The 13854-nt window shown below is 47.6% G+C and overlaps 1 protein-coding gene across 3 annotated transcripts in view; it reads left to right on the top strand.

Annotated features, from left to right (window-relative positions):
• Positions 1-13854, top strand: part of LOC8024605 (potassium voltage-gated channel protein Shal) — a 312928-nt gene that overhangs the window by 157926 nt on the left and 141148 nt on the right. The window lies entirely within an intron of this gene.

Below are 13854 nucleotides of genomic sequence, written 5' to 3'. Positions count from 1 at the left end.
TTTTTTTGCTCTGTCGCGACCTGTGTAAAACATTTGTGGGTGACGGAAACAACGTTTCCCGTGATATCAGCTAAAGCTTTGAAAAACTCTGGCAACCGTAATCTTAAGCCCCGAGATGGATAACTGTCGTTACTCTGACGCGTAGCTTATTTAGTGGCTCTACCCCGGCTCATGGGCGCGCAACACGCACGCTCGTGTTCGCGTCGCAAGACTCGCATTTCTTCGCGATGAAGGCTGAGCTGCCGGGAAAAATAAAAGTACGCCTCCTCTTCTCTCGGTAGAGATGCATTCCGAAAGAATTCGGGACCCTTCGCTCCTGTTTGGGCGTCCATCAAGCTCGGCGCTCTCGGTCTTCCGCGGGGCGGCGCCGTTTTCTCGCCAATCATTCCTAAATTGATGCGCTGTATACCGATTCTTATTTTCCCGCCCACTTCAGTGGCAAAATCCTTTCCAAAATCTTTGGAGGGAAAATCGAATGGGTGCATAACAACACAGAAATGCACGTTTCCCGGCTAAGTGTAGCGGAGAAATGCTCCGGGACGCATCTAACGGAAAAGATTGGGGCTCCAAGTTCCAACCAGTACTACCTAGAACAGGAACGTAGCCAGGGGGGGGGGGGGGGGGGGGGGGGGGCGCCCATTCCGGGCCCCCACCGAAATCGTCCACTTTTTTTTGTGACCTCCTCTCCCCCTCCCCCTCATACAGCATTTTGTTAAGGGGCGGTCCCCCCCCCCCCCCCCCCCCCCTCGAAACAAAACCCTGGCAACGTGCCTGACCTAGAACACAAGGCCTGCGCGTTTCCTCTTCTAAACGTCATCACTAGTAGATCCCCTTACTCCAGGGTAAAGGTTTTGTACCGTGGCGTTCTAAAACCTACCCGCGTCCGGCGTTTTTCAGTCTGTGTTGTCACATGACACGATGCGCCGGAGTAACTCAAATCCATTGATTTGGAACACAGCCGTTGTGACGCGGCCCATACTCTCGTCAACCTTCAGCCTGTTTGCCGCTTGAGGGGGTCGGGGATCTACTAACTATGACGTCATGCGCAGGCCTTGTCTTTTAGGCGGTATTGCTCCAACCCACGCAGTGAAGGTGGTTGGCCAGCGAAGCTGTGGTGGTGTTCCAGGCTTTGAAGTCCCAGGTCACCTTGCACTGCTGCTTGAAACGTAGATGAAACGTTTAACCACCATTTACCCAAGTGAACGCCAAAAGAACGAAGGAGTGCGAGCCCCGTTCAAATGTTTCGAGTACTCTTGTAAACCAACGTGCCTCCTCCAAGATGTAATATTGTACTGCCCAAGGCCCTCGTTAAATCTCCAACTTTGTTGTCCGTGTAGCATTTATGCTTGCTAGCACTGGATACATAAGCAAGCTCAACAGGCTTGCAAAGAGGGTGCGAGGGGAAGTCGCTTGGCGACGCCAGCGGCAGTTCAAGTTTGTAAACAGCAAAAGGCTCCTTACCAAATGATTGACGAAACAAAAGTAAATGTACCGTACCAAAGCTTTTTTTTTATATGATAAACTTAGTTCTTTGCCGTTGCCGCGACAGGTTATGCAACCGCAATCTTTACCGAGAAACGCATGCGGGGAACGCCACGTGCTTATCATCGTTCGCGCGCACCTTATAATCTATATATGGTTTTGACACTTGTTTTGTGGTTTTCTTATTGAAACAAGTGTCAAAACCACATGGTAAATGATAAGGCGTGCGCGAACGGTGATAACTGCCCGAGCGCAGGTTTCCTGTCGACGGACACGAATAAACCCGACCTACGAGTCATACTCAGCTTCAGTGTAAAACATAATTAGCGCATAATTACATGCAAATGCATCTTTTTTTTTTTTTGATGATGTTAGCTGTTGAGGCGCGACAGCCTCACTCGCACCATGTCATGGTTTCGATGCCCTATTGTGATTGAGAGCTGAAGGAAACCCAAGGCGCGGCTTATTATCTTTACGCGTCTTGCTTCGTGATTCTGGATGGATGTTAATGGCTATACCCTTTGTAGCGGGCGGCAGCTTGCGGCACCTAGCGGCGCTCTTAACGGCTAATGTTGCCATCTGATTGGCTAACAGGAGATAATAGAATGCCCAATAGTATAAAAATTCAAGCACCAAAGAAAAAATAAAAAATAAACGGGTGCGCCAGCATACACACACACACACACACGAGACGCAACAAAATAATCCGCAGCAGACAAAGGTGATGAGTTTTAACGCGATCGGCCGCTTCCATTTCGGCGGGTCCCGAGCCGCAAACGCCGGGGACACCAAAACTCGCAGTCGGAGTGGGAGAAGGTAGGGCGGCGGGGGAGGAGGGCCACCGAGAGATAGGAAAACGAGCCTCTTGTTGCGACTTTATCGGCCGTATTTTAAGACGTGACGCGTTTACTCTCTACCCGTCCTCGCCGGTCGGTCGGTCCGACTCCGACCCCCTAACCCCCTCCACCACTGAGCATCCCCCGCCGAAGCCAAGTGGCGTGTTCCTCTCTGAAATAGACGCCGCCACATCTCGACGCGCCCGCTCTCGCAGGCCCGAACGAGTCAGCTCGCCGCCGTTCACTCGCTTGCTCGCCCGCCCTCTCCATCCTCCGCATCCTCCGTGCTAAAAATAGCCGCGCTCCTCCTCCTCCCTCTCTTTTAATGCCCTCTCTCTCTCTTCTCCGCCTTTCCCCTACTCGCCTCCTTTCCTCCTCACTTTCTTCTCGCTCTTCTCGCATCTGCCTCTTCTCCGCTTCTCTTCTCCACTTCTCTTCAAACTTCCGCAGCATCTTCCAAACGCCCTCTCCTCCGCCCCTTCCCTTTTCCTTTCTCTGCAGCCTCCTGCCGCGTCTGCTCTCGTGGCAAATGTGCGGAGAGCGGCCAGCATCCCCGAAGAACTAGACCCGCCTTCATCATTCGTTCTTCTTCGTTGCTCTTGCTTCGTTCTCTTCTTTCTTTCTTTCATTCGTTCGCTTCTTTCACTATTTCTGTTGTTTTTGTGGCACCGGTTGTTGGGATCGCTGCGTTATTACTGACGGTGTTTTGTTTGTTTGGTTTTCTAGACGTCATTGTCTTCTGTTTCTGTGCAAGCAATGCGTTCAGTCGGCCCTCTTGCCGGGAAAAGAGGGAGCGACCCAGCCCCAGAGATCTCGTTCATCGCGCGTGCTCTTGCGGTCCTCTCGTCGAATCATCCGCATCACTTCATCGGTGGATGGAAGCAATTGGATGAAATAGGACTTTGCTGCGGCACCGGTAAAGGTCGGCCGAGAAAGGGGAGGAGGAAAGAGCTTGGCGAGGGAGAAGAGGTCGGTCTCCTTATTGCAAAGCAGGCGAGGGAAGGAGGGACTCCACGTGGGATTAGAGTAAATTAGGGTTTTTTGAAAGAGAAAGACGGTTTCTTCAACTAGGCTTATTTTCTGCGTGTGCGCCTCTCTCGTTCGCGTGCTTGTGGTTTGTGCCCGGCGTTAGTGTATGTGTGTGCCTGTGCTGCTCGTGCACTTGTGCGTGTGTCTGTGTGTGTGTGCACGTGTGTAGGCCTGTACGTGTGCGTGCGTGCGTGCAAGCATGCATGCATGCGCATGAGGAGCTCGTTTCCTCAAAGCTCGTTGTCAATGCGAGTTGGGGAACGTTCGCGGGTGTATTTACGGAGAAAACGACGAAGTAGCCTTTTTTTTTTCGTTTTTAGCCCCTGTTTCTATAACTTTTTTTTTTTTTCTTCTTTTTTTAGTCCTTGTTCGATTCGCGGAGTCGGATGGGAGCATCTTTGCAGCACTGGATTTCGTGGGTTCTCGAAGACTTGCGAGGAGGAGACATTGGGAGGCTGTTGTCTTGTCCGATATCCCCGCGGCGGCCGGCTGCCATTGATGGATGAAGGGGACGAGTGATGAATGAAGCCGGTTTCGTGTCCGGAGTGGCTCTTGTCGTCGTCGCCGGTTGTTTGTGCGCCAACGCGGAAGAAAAGACGAATCTCCCTTTTGTTTCGCCGACGGAGAATTCTCTCAAACAAGCGAGGCCTTGTTTATGTGTAAAACAACAACAACGAATTGAAGTCGAAAGGTAAACCGCTCTATACGCACGCAGTGTTGCACGGAATTGCCGGGTGCATGTTTTGAATTGTTCTACCCGGTGCTTGGGTCGTGTTGCTTTTTGTACGATTCCATCGATTGGAGTTCTAAAACAGAGCTGCAGTTGTGTTCTTCGCCTGACATTTTACCTCTGGCCTCTCTACATCCACTGATTAGAATGTTGCCGACGTAAAAACGGATCGTTTGTTTTACATAAAGCAAAACTCGCGTAAAAAAATGTTTTGTTTATTGCTTCGTGATCGGTTCTTTGATGTTCTTAACGGCTGATGCAACAATCACATTAGCTGCGAAGCGGAATACAATACGCACGGGACTCAGGATACCCTACGTTTCTTAAGTTAATCAAAGCTATAGTGATATTAATATTATTAAGCTTTATTAACACTATTTCCTACGTGTCAGCCAAAACACACGTTTCCTCTGCCGCTTGTTCACAACCGCACCGATCAGATCAAGGTCCCTTTAATTTTTCTTATTCGCGAAAGAAACGGGTTACGAACGCAATGACGCTGCACACTTAGGCATACACACTCACGGCGTCCGTCAAGCAGTAACGCAATACAGATGCGATCAGATGCGCTAGTCGACAGGAAGACGGGGGACAGAGAACAGCCGCCTCCGGGGAACCCAGACAAACAACGGGAAGCGGCGGCGTCGACAACTAAAAGGGTCGGGTCCCCGAATGCGCAAACAGTGACTGCGCGCCGACATCCCCTTTGTATACCGCCGACACGGCCAGCGCCGGATTGATTAACGCAGCGCTGTCCTCCGCGCAGCTTCGCCCACATCGGTACTCGAAAGGGCCCGGGTGCCTCGAGATGGCGCCACTCGTCGAGTGTTCCTGCACGCTTGGGGCTTGCGTGCGTCTATATAAATGCTGTGTGTGTTTTCGTGTGAGCGTCCATATTATATGTATATATCTGTGCGCCTACGAATATTGGTGTGTGTATGCCTGTCTGTGTACGTGTGTTTGCACGGTCCTTACGCACATATACAAATATCAATGAAGATTTAGAAGATCTGGGCATGAGGTACGTCGTACGTGCACGCGGGACATGTTCATTCGTGCGTGCACATGCACATGCACGCACGCGTGTAAGCGCACACCTGAAGAACGTACGCGTATAAGTCGATATGTGAGACGTTTACAAACTCGTACGTAACCCGGCGGTCAAAAGCAAACCAAGATGCCCTTTCTTGTATAATGAAATAAGAAAGGACTTTTTCGTGGAAACCGCGATTGGAAGAAAAAACGAAGGCGCCGATGACGACGAGAAGAAAACCCCATCGTGGCGGAAAAAAAAAACATTTTCGCAACCAAGCAAACCGCGACCTTAATTTGAAATCTGTCCGTCGTAAAAGTAAAATAGGGAAAGAAAGGAGAGAGAGAGAGAGAGAGAAAGACACACAGAGACACGCACATACACACACACGAGACAAGTATGGTCGCCTAAATTTCTAGCTCGACCTTATTTTCGAGCCTCAGGGGCCCCACTAATTACGTTTTACGTTTACGTCTTAGACGGAGGAGAAAAGTAGCTGTTACGAAATGCGGACAAAAAAAAAAAAAGAAAAAAACACGCCGCGGCGGTTTGGCGTCGCTTTTGTACGGCCGTCTTTCAGTGTTTGGGGGGACATGTTATGACTTGACGGGACCCGCTAGAAACGTTGGCTCGGTGGCGGGCTCTAATTCGGGCGACCCGTTTTTATGTGGTGTCGCCTTTACGACCCGCGAATCGCTGTTACCCTCTGGGCATGCCCCCTCTTTCTTTCCGTACGAAAGATTTCACTACCAGTTCACACGTGGTGTGATGACCCGCTGACACCGGCACCAAGAAACAGTACTTTCCATCCTTTTCTTTTGTTCCTTCTGAGATGATGTTTTCTCTTTAAATAAAGATTAAGGAACATGCTTTCTAATCTTCTGTTCATGTTTACTTATTGTTTTTTTCTCGTGGTATCCGGTCACCCCTATATAAGAAGCCGAGCAGGTTTCGAAACGTTGGGTCACTTTTCTAGGGCTTTGGTTGAACTATTTGCTTTTTATTACTATATGTGTACGTACATGCACCCATATTGGTAGTCAGCGGAAAGTTGAGAGACGCAGGTTGTGGCTTTGTGGCACTGAGCGCGGTAGAACGTCATGCTCAGTAATGTTTCCCCTCCTTCCGTAAATTGCAGCGATCACTTTCTGACTGCCTTGCGGAGAAGTAGACTCGCCAGGTTTTTTAGGTTCGTGTTCGGGGACGGGACGAGAGCGCTCGTACATGTGTAGCTTTCATCTGGGCTGAAGGCATATATACGTGGCGGAGCATTTATAGCATTGTCTAATAAGTTTTATAATTCGCCATCATATTTTTTTTTTTGCATTTTACAGCGAGAATGCTTTGATACCTTACGCAAGCGCAAGCGGGCACGAATCTTGTGCAGTGCAAAGCTTCCGAGTGCAGTGAAAATGAAAACACTGACCTTCCGAGCAGCCCGGCATGGGGAAGAGGAGTTGGTCGAGAGCAACTCGACTAGACCCGTCTGCAACCGTCAACAGTCAGACGACGAAACCGAAGAATGCCCCACACAAAGTCCGCAACTCGAAACCTTTAATCAGGTCACAGATTATTACCGCTCTGGGCGAAGGATATACCCACCTCCACACAAAGACTTAAACAGACGCGAGACTACCGAATGGAGGCGTATACAAACACAGACTTTTCCAAATCTACACCACCTTCACCTCTTCTTTCCTGGCAGCTATCGAGGCACATGCCCGGGCTGCGATTCCCCGACCCCCACACTCTATCACTGTACCTGGGCCTGTCCGACTCCACTCGGAGAAGGGATCCGACCCATACCAAATCCTTCCACATCCTCCTGGGAGACTGCCCTACTCGGCTCGGGCCCTGAGCAACAGCGAGAGCTGATCGCTCGGGCCAGAAAAATAGCGGTAGCCTGCGGGGCCCTGGACGTGGGGACCTGAACCTAGGGGGGGGGGGAACCCCACAAATCAGAAACAATTTAAAGTTTTTACCACCACCACCACTAAGAGCGGAAGCCCAACGCGTATCAGTCAAAGTGTGGATATCCGAAGCGTTCCTATACGCCTCCTGCGCTGTAGATTTCAACAGACTGTGGCGCCCTCAGTTTGGGTAGTACAAGCTCACGTGTAGGGCCTCGCACTATTTGTAGCGCCTTCGCTTAGCTTTTTCCTTTCCGTGTAGTTTTGAGGAACGGAAAAAACACCTTTCGACTTCTGAAATCGGCTAGATTCAACGCTGTAAGACAATCGAAAGTGTCAGATCCATGCCACCACCGCTAGGGCACGCGTCTCTTATCTCCGGGTGGTGACGTCAGAATGCGGAGCGCAAGTCCGTCTGCTTCTTTTGCAGGGGTTGTGGTTGCGTCAGAACGCCGAGCTCTGATTGGCTCTGATTGGTTCTGATTAAAGGATAGTGGGTAGACCTCAAAGCAAGCCGTATTGAGATCTACCCACCATCCTTCAATCCGAGCCAATCAGAGGTTGGCGTTCTGACGTCACCACAACCCCCGCAAAAGAAACAGACGAACTTGGGCTCCGCCTATCTGGCGTCCCGGCGTTTTCTTTTCTTTTATTTTTCCTTTTTACTATGGAATGCGTGAAACGGCGTCTCTTGGTTCACCCTCTTAGCGTCTTACCTTTCACCTGTGCATGGAGTTGTTATAATGAACGCTCAAGGTCCAACTGTCGCTAGTGTACTGATGCAAATTGATGCAGACATCAATCAGTCGAAAATTGACTTCCGGTAATGCATTTATATGGGGAAAAGTGAGTGCATTTTCTTTCTGCGCTTGATTTTGAGAGCAAATATTACGAATAATTCGTACATGCTAGGTAGCTTGGAATATATCTCGGTCACTCAGACGAAACAATAGACTTATTCCAAAACTCGAAGCGCCTCGTTGCGGCGTAATCTACGTTATGCAATGTGGGAATCAGTGGCCGGCAAACTCCATAGGCACTCCGTTCCTGGACCACAAGTTCCCAGATTGCGACGCGCACGGTGACGGATTTATGGGAGCATGGTCTGTTGGTCAGTTACAGCGTTTTTCTTTCAAAATAATGGTATTAAACACAGTGCTAAAACAGCTTCATACAAGCATTTATGTGTACTGTCGGACACTGTTAGCGCGAACACGGCGTCGGCACTTTTTAGCATGGGGCATATACGTGCCAAACGAACGAAGCACATCTGGAAAACAAAGAGAGACTGCATGAACCGCGCAGTAACACTGGATCAGTAACTCCCTGTGCATGCAGACGATCAAAATAAATTTAAGGCTACGTAATATACTCCGATTTGGAATATATAAGTACTGCTGTACATTTTCCGCTCACGAATATGTTTGAAGATGATTGTTCTGCGTTCAAAGCATCACTCACACGCTCGAAATCTTTGCAAATAGGGAGGCACCAGAAACCAAGTGCCCGATAGAAGTTGCCCATCATAGGAAACAATAAAAGGAATCACGTTTCACAACACACGTACTTCATAGTTTACATTTGGAATGTTTTTAACCGCTCGTAAAGATGCACGACGGAGTAATTTTCATATATGTAGCGAGACTGGCATATTAGCAATGTTTAAGTGTCACCTGAATGCTGGCGAACCTTGAACCCACACTACATTCCTTTCGATCGTTATTTTACTTAGATTCGTCGCTCGTGTTTACACACCTTCTGTGGAACACAGTTTTGGGCCTGAAATATAACGAAGTTAGTCATCATTCACCAATGAAAAAGAATGCTGTAACTAAAGAAATTACGCAATTACAATGTTAATAAAGGTGCATACTATCCGGTACGACCCAAATGATAAATGTGTTCCGCGTTATTTTCTGGCAACAGAGACCAAAATGCACTCGCGTTTTCCCATAGGAATGCACAGGAGCGTACCGCAAAAGTAGACTGATTGCTGCCTCCTCCATTTTCATCCCGGAAGTCGCATAGAAACATTAGGGAGTTTTAGAATAGCGCACGCTAAAAATTTGTGCACGCAAAGAATAGCGTCGTCGCCACTGCGCATGCTCCGAACGCGAACCAGGTTTTGCGCTTGAAGCGCGCTATTTTAGCGTGCGCTATTTCTCGGAAATAGCGCGCGTACGCAAAGAGCCTTTGCACTTCTCCAAGGAGGATTCGTGATGAGAAGTTGGCTAAATCCAAGACGAACAGAGTAAAAAAAAATGGCGGCTTCCAGGATTATGTCGGCGGCTACTTTGGTGGCGTCGTGAGTGCGACGTCAGCGGCATCGATTTTCAATACGGGACGGCATCGTATTCGGTTTGGCAACGATCACCGGCAACTTGATGCTTGCGACGCGCGAACATTTCTCGGTGAAGGTCACTACACGAGACCTCTCTTGCCGAGGCGACGCAAGCGGGCACGACCGGTCAACCGCTTGCGTCGCATTCTCATGTTTAAACAAGTCTAAAATGGCGATCTGGACCTAAAAACTTGTTTTTTTTTTTTTTTTTCTAAAGTTACAGCATTTCGTGTGTGAAATAAAAATTGTGACTGTATCTTGGTGGCGTCCCAAGCGCGAGATGCTTGGGCTTTTGCGTCGCGGCGGAGAAACGTTATTCGAAAGCTCTCTTGCGTCGTATGCGCTAATACAAGCGCCCAAATTCAGCGCTAGCGTGCGCTAAAGTTGCGTACGATATTCTAAAACTTCCTATTAGCTTACATCATAATAACTCTACGGACCGGCGCTTCGACGGCGTTTGAACTCTCGTTGTTTCTTTATAATTTTCCTTGGGATCTCGCGTTCCGCTTCAGAGCAGGTGCTCGATTCTATACAGTGGGAAAGTTTGAGACGCTCAAGTTTGTACTACCCCAAAACAAGCCTTAAAAAGTCCCCCCCCCCCCCCTTTTTTTTTTTTTCGCCGGGTTTCTCCGGGTAACGCAGGAGGCCTATGTGTAGTGGTTGTTCGTTGTTCTTGCTTCGTGATTTCGTTCTTCGGACGCTGAGTGGAAATAAAACGCTCGTCCAGACTCACTACGCCCTGACGTTCTTCACATCGCAGACACGCCGCTAATACCGCAAATACATCCTACAAAAAGATGTTTGCAGACATGATGTGCAAAGCGTACGTGTGCACAAAGCAAACATATGCTTCAAACATGCTCGTGCCGTACTAAGCCGTACGTCCGCAGATGATTTTGTCATAATTTCTGTGGCAAACAACGTGTCTTCTTCTCTTTTATGTTGTATAAGCAGTTACACAATGGCTTTTAATTGTCAGCGACAGTACGGCGCGTTTGTGACCGCCAAGGTGCGCTCGTCGACAGGAAGAAAAAGTTTTTGTTGTCGCACTGAGTTTGTGATTGAGGGAACCTATAACACTTCCGCCCCCCCCCCCCCCCCCCGGCACGTGCTAACTTTTTTTTTTTTTGTATTTACAAGAGCTGGTAGCACGGTTCGATGCACACCACCTCACGCTTGGTTCGCCATGCTGTTGGGCGCGTGGAAGCATCGTCAATCTGTGTTCTCCAAATGAGTCAGTAACAATCAAGAAAAAATAATAATGAAATAAGGGGGGATGCAAATCCGGCTGTGAATTTTCTGCTGATATTCTGGTAATATTCGTGTACGCTAAGCATCAAAATTGTGCCTCGGTATTCTGTAATCTATAATTTATTCGTAAAAATGCTCGAATTAAATATTAAAAATTAACCAGTTAAATATTAAAAAATTTACGAATATAAGTGATGTATAAGTGATGTGATACGCTCTTCCAGACTTTTTTTTTTTTAATTCGAGACTTTTTTTATGGCACCTTGACATTGTCGTTTCTGATTCCTCCGGAGCTTTGTAGCCTGTTAATATACGTAAAGCATTTTCTTCTTAAGTCTTGCCTGTGTTGTTTGTTTTTTTGTTGTTTTTTTTTGTACGGGTTTTTAGCATTAATTACCTTTTCCTCTTTCTTGCAGGTAAGTGCTGTGCCTCTTCATCGGTGCTTCTCGTGGTTGGATTAATCCGTTCCCACAGTGAACTCAGGTAGGAGCTGTGAATTTCGACGTTGACGTGTCCCATAATGTCCCTGGGTCCCATAGTGTGCCTGGGTGCCTGGTAACCACGTTTACTCAAAGTAGATTCCTTCATCTACTTTGATAGAACCTTGTATAAGTCATAATATGTATTATCTTTTTATTACGAATCGCCACTAAGAACATGTACGACAGTCTTTCGAATGAACAAGACACCAAACATAATCTGTTTTGATATATATACAGGGTATTTCACGAAAGGTGGACAATTTCGCTATTTTGAAAACTACGCATCGCACCGAAAAAAGGCTCGTGTCGTTTCAGTCCCAGGCCAGGGGCCTATTTAGTAAAATGATTAAAGTTCAGGATAATTAAGTTCTTAATTATTTTTGGCATTTTTAAGTTTTTAAATATTGAGTTTAAGGGCACGGTTTTAATTAGAATCTTGCTGAGCAGAATCGAAAAATACTAAATCAATAGGCTGCAGAACGATAGAAGGCACGCGTGGTATTTAACGGTTTTCTGAAAAACCGCACAACTTCGACGGGTTTTTAAGTTTCCGTTTGCAAACTGAGCGCTTCTCGGCCCCGGCGGCACCGCACCCCGTGGAGAAATAATGCAACCAGCCTCTGCTGCGTTGCGTGAGAACAGCGCAGCAGAGGTTGGTTGCACTATATCTCCACGGGGCGCGGTGCCCTCGGGGCCGAGAAGCGCTCCGATTGCAAACCGAAACTTAAAAACCCGTCGAAGTGGCGCGGTTTTTCAGAAAACCGTAAAATACCGCGCGTGCCTTCTATCGTTCTGCAACTTATTGATTTAGTGTTTTTCGATTATGCTCAGCAAGATTCTAATTGAAACCGTGCCCTTAAACTCAACATTTAAAAACTTAATGCGAAAGTAATTAACAACTTAATTATCGTGAACTTTAATAATTTTCCTAAATAGGCCCCTGGTCTGGGACCAAAACTGCACAGGCATTTTTTTTTGGTGCAATGCGTAGTTTTCAAAATATCGAAATTGTCCACCTTTCGTGAAACACCCTGTATATATATATTTTGAATTTTTTACTCTTGGTTAGTCATATTATGATTACTGAATCTCAGCATTGTTTTTATACCTGACCGACGGGACTTATAAAGTGCTACCTATAAATCTACTGCGATATCGATGTCATTGAGCGAAACTCAATGTTTTCAGATCGGACCAAACCCCCCCCCCCCCCCCCCCTCCCCAAATATGCTAGAATGTTACCATCGTACGCGCCACACAATACGGAACGTTGGGAACGATCTGTTCTCACTACTGTTAGTGCTGATTGAAAAATCAATACGTGCTCCCAGCGCGGGGTCGTTTAGTTTCGGGAGCCGCATATTCGTCGTTCTTGTTAATGACAGTACGCTTCGGTGCAGTCATCAGTAGCCAGTCTTAAAAATGCGAAACGTACTAGTAAAAGGTGCAAAGTTTCCGATAACATATGCCTTTCCTCGTTTTGAGTGCTTGCAGAGATGAAGTGTACTAATTGCTTTTATCATAAAGGAGTGGCGGCATAAGAAACAGATCTTTCAGATAATATTGAAGAATCGTTCCCGCTAAAAAAAATTCAAATCTTTCTCACGCCGTCTTTCTTTTTTTTTTTTTTACTGCACTTAAGAACAAAATTGCAGTGTGCGCTAGAAGTCACTGACAGCTGAAAGCCAGTGACACAGTCATACATCATAGATAAGTCAGTTTGCAGACACTGGATGAGGCGTGGCTCTTTCTTGTGGGACACTCTCATTGGTCGTACAAAACCTGTCCTTATCCACTCCTTGTCCCTGTCCACTCCTTGTCCCTGTCCACTCCTTGTCCCTGTCCATTCCTTGTCCCTCCACTGCTTGTTCTTGCACACCCCTTGTCCCTGTCCACTCCTTGTCCCTGTCCACTGCTTGTCCCTGTCCACTCCTTGTCCCTGTCCGCTTCTTGTCCTTGTCCACTCGTTGTCCCTGTCCACTCCTTGTCCTTGTCCACTCGTTGTCCCTGTCCACTCCTTGTCCCTGTCCGCTCCTTGTCCCTGTCCACTCCTTGTCCTTGTCCACTCCTTTGTCCTCGACCTCTGTGTTTGCGCATACACGCTTACTCACAACCTGTCAGCAGGCATGTTCGAAGGTTACATATACGTATAAAGTCCACACGCTTAGAGTATGCTTGAGGTCTGTCCGCAGATACTTATATTACCACATCTACAGCGAACACTGTGTCGTTTCTATGATGAGGGGGCAGTGGGAGTGCGGCCATTTACGGTGCTTTCAACTGTTGCAATGAACTCTGGCGTGGCCACTCGGTGTACCTGATCCGGTCAAGGAGACTCGTCTTGTCTGTCATGGAACTAATGCCAAGCTGGATCTTTCTAGTTCATTTTTTCGCTTGTCAAAGTGGCAGACAACCATTACCGATCTGGGACTTTTGTTTTATGATGAATTGCTATAGTTGTTTACTTCATCACTACCTAATGAACCGATAACAAAAGAGTGCGTTCCTCTTTGGTACCTTACCCAACTGAGGCGGCCATCTTTACGCTGCTACTGTGACATCATGCTGATTATCCGCACTGCACCGCTACTTGTAGGACATTATTTTAAGTATGGATAAGGAGGGCCCTCATAATACGTTGTAATACTAAAAACTTTACAGTCTTTTTTTTAATCTTATTGTCCCGCGGGGCGGCCCTTTTTACGGGAGGACGCATTCGAGAACTTAGGATGTGCGTCGTGAAAGTTCAGTGGGTTCCAC

This window comes from Ixodes scapularis, unplaced genomic scaffold, assembly GCF_016920785.2.
Source record: "Ixodes scapularis isolate PalLabHiFi unplaced genomic scaffold, ASM1692078v2 PGA_scaffold2__306_contigs__length_199485367, whole genome shotgun sequence".
NCBI classification, from domain to species: domain Eukaryota; kingdom Metazoa; phylum Arthropoda; class Arachnida; order Ixodida; family Ixodidae; genus Ixodes; species Ixodes scapularis.
The sequence above is the reverse complement of the archived record's forward strand: the minus strand, read 5'-3'. Positions and strand labels throughout refer to the sequence as shown.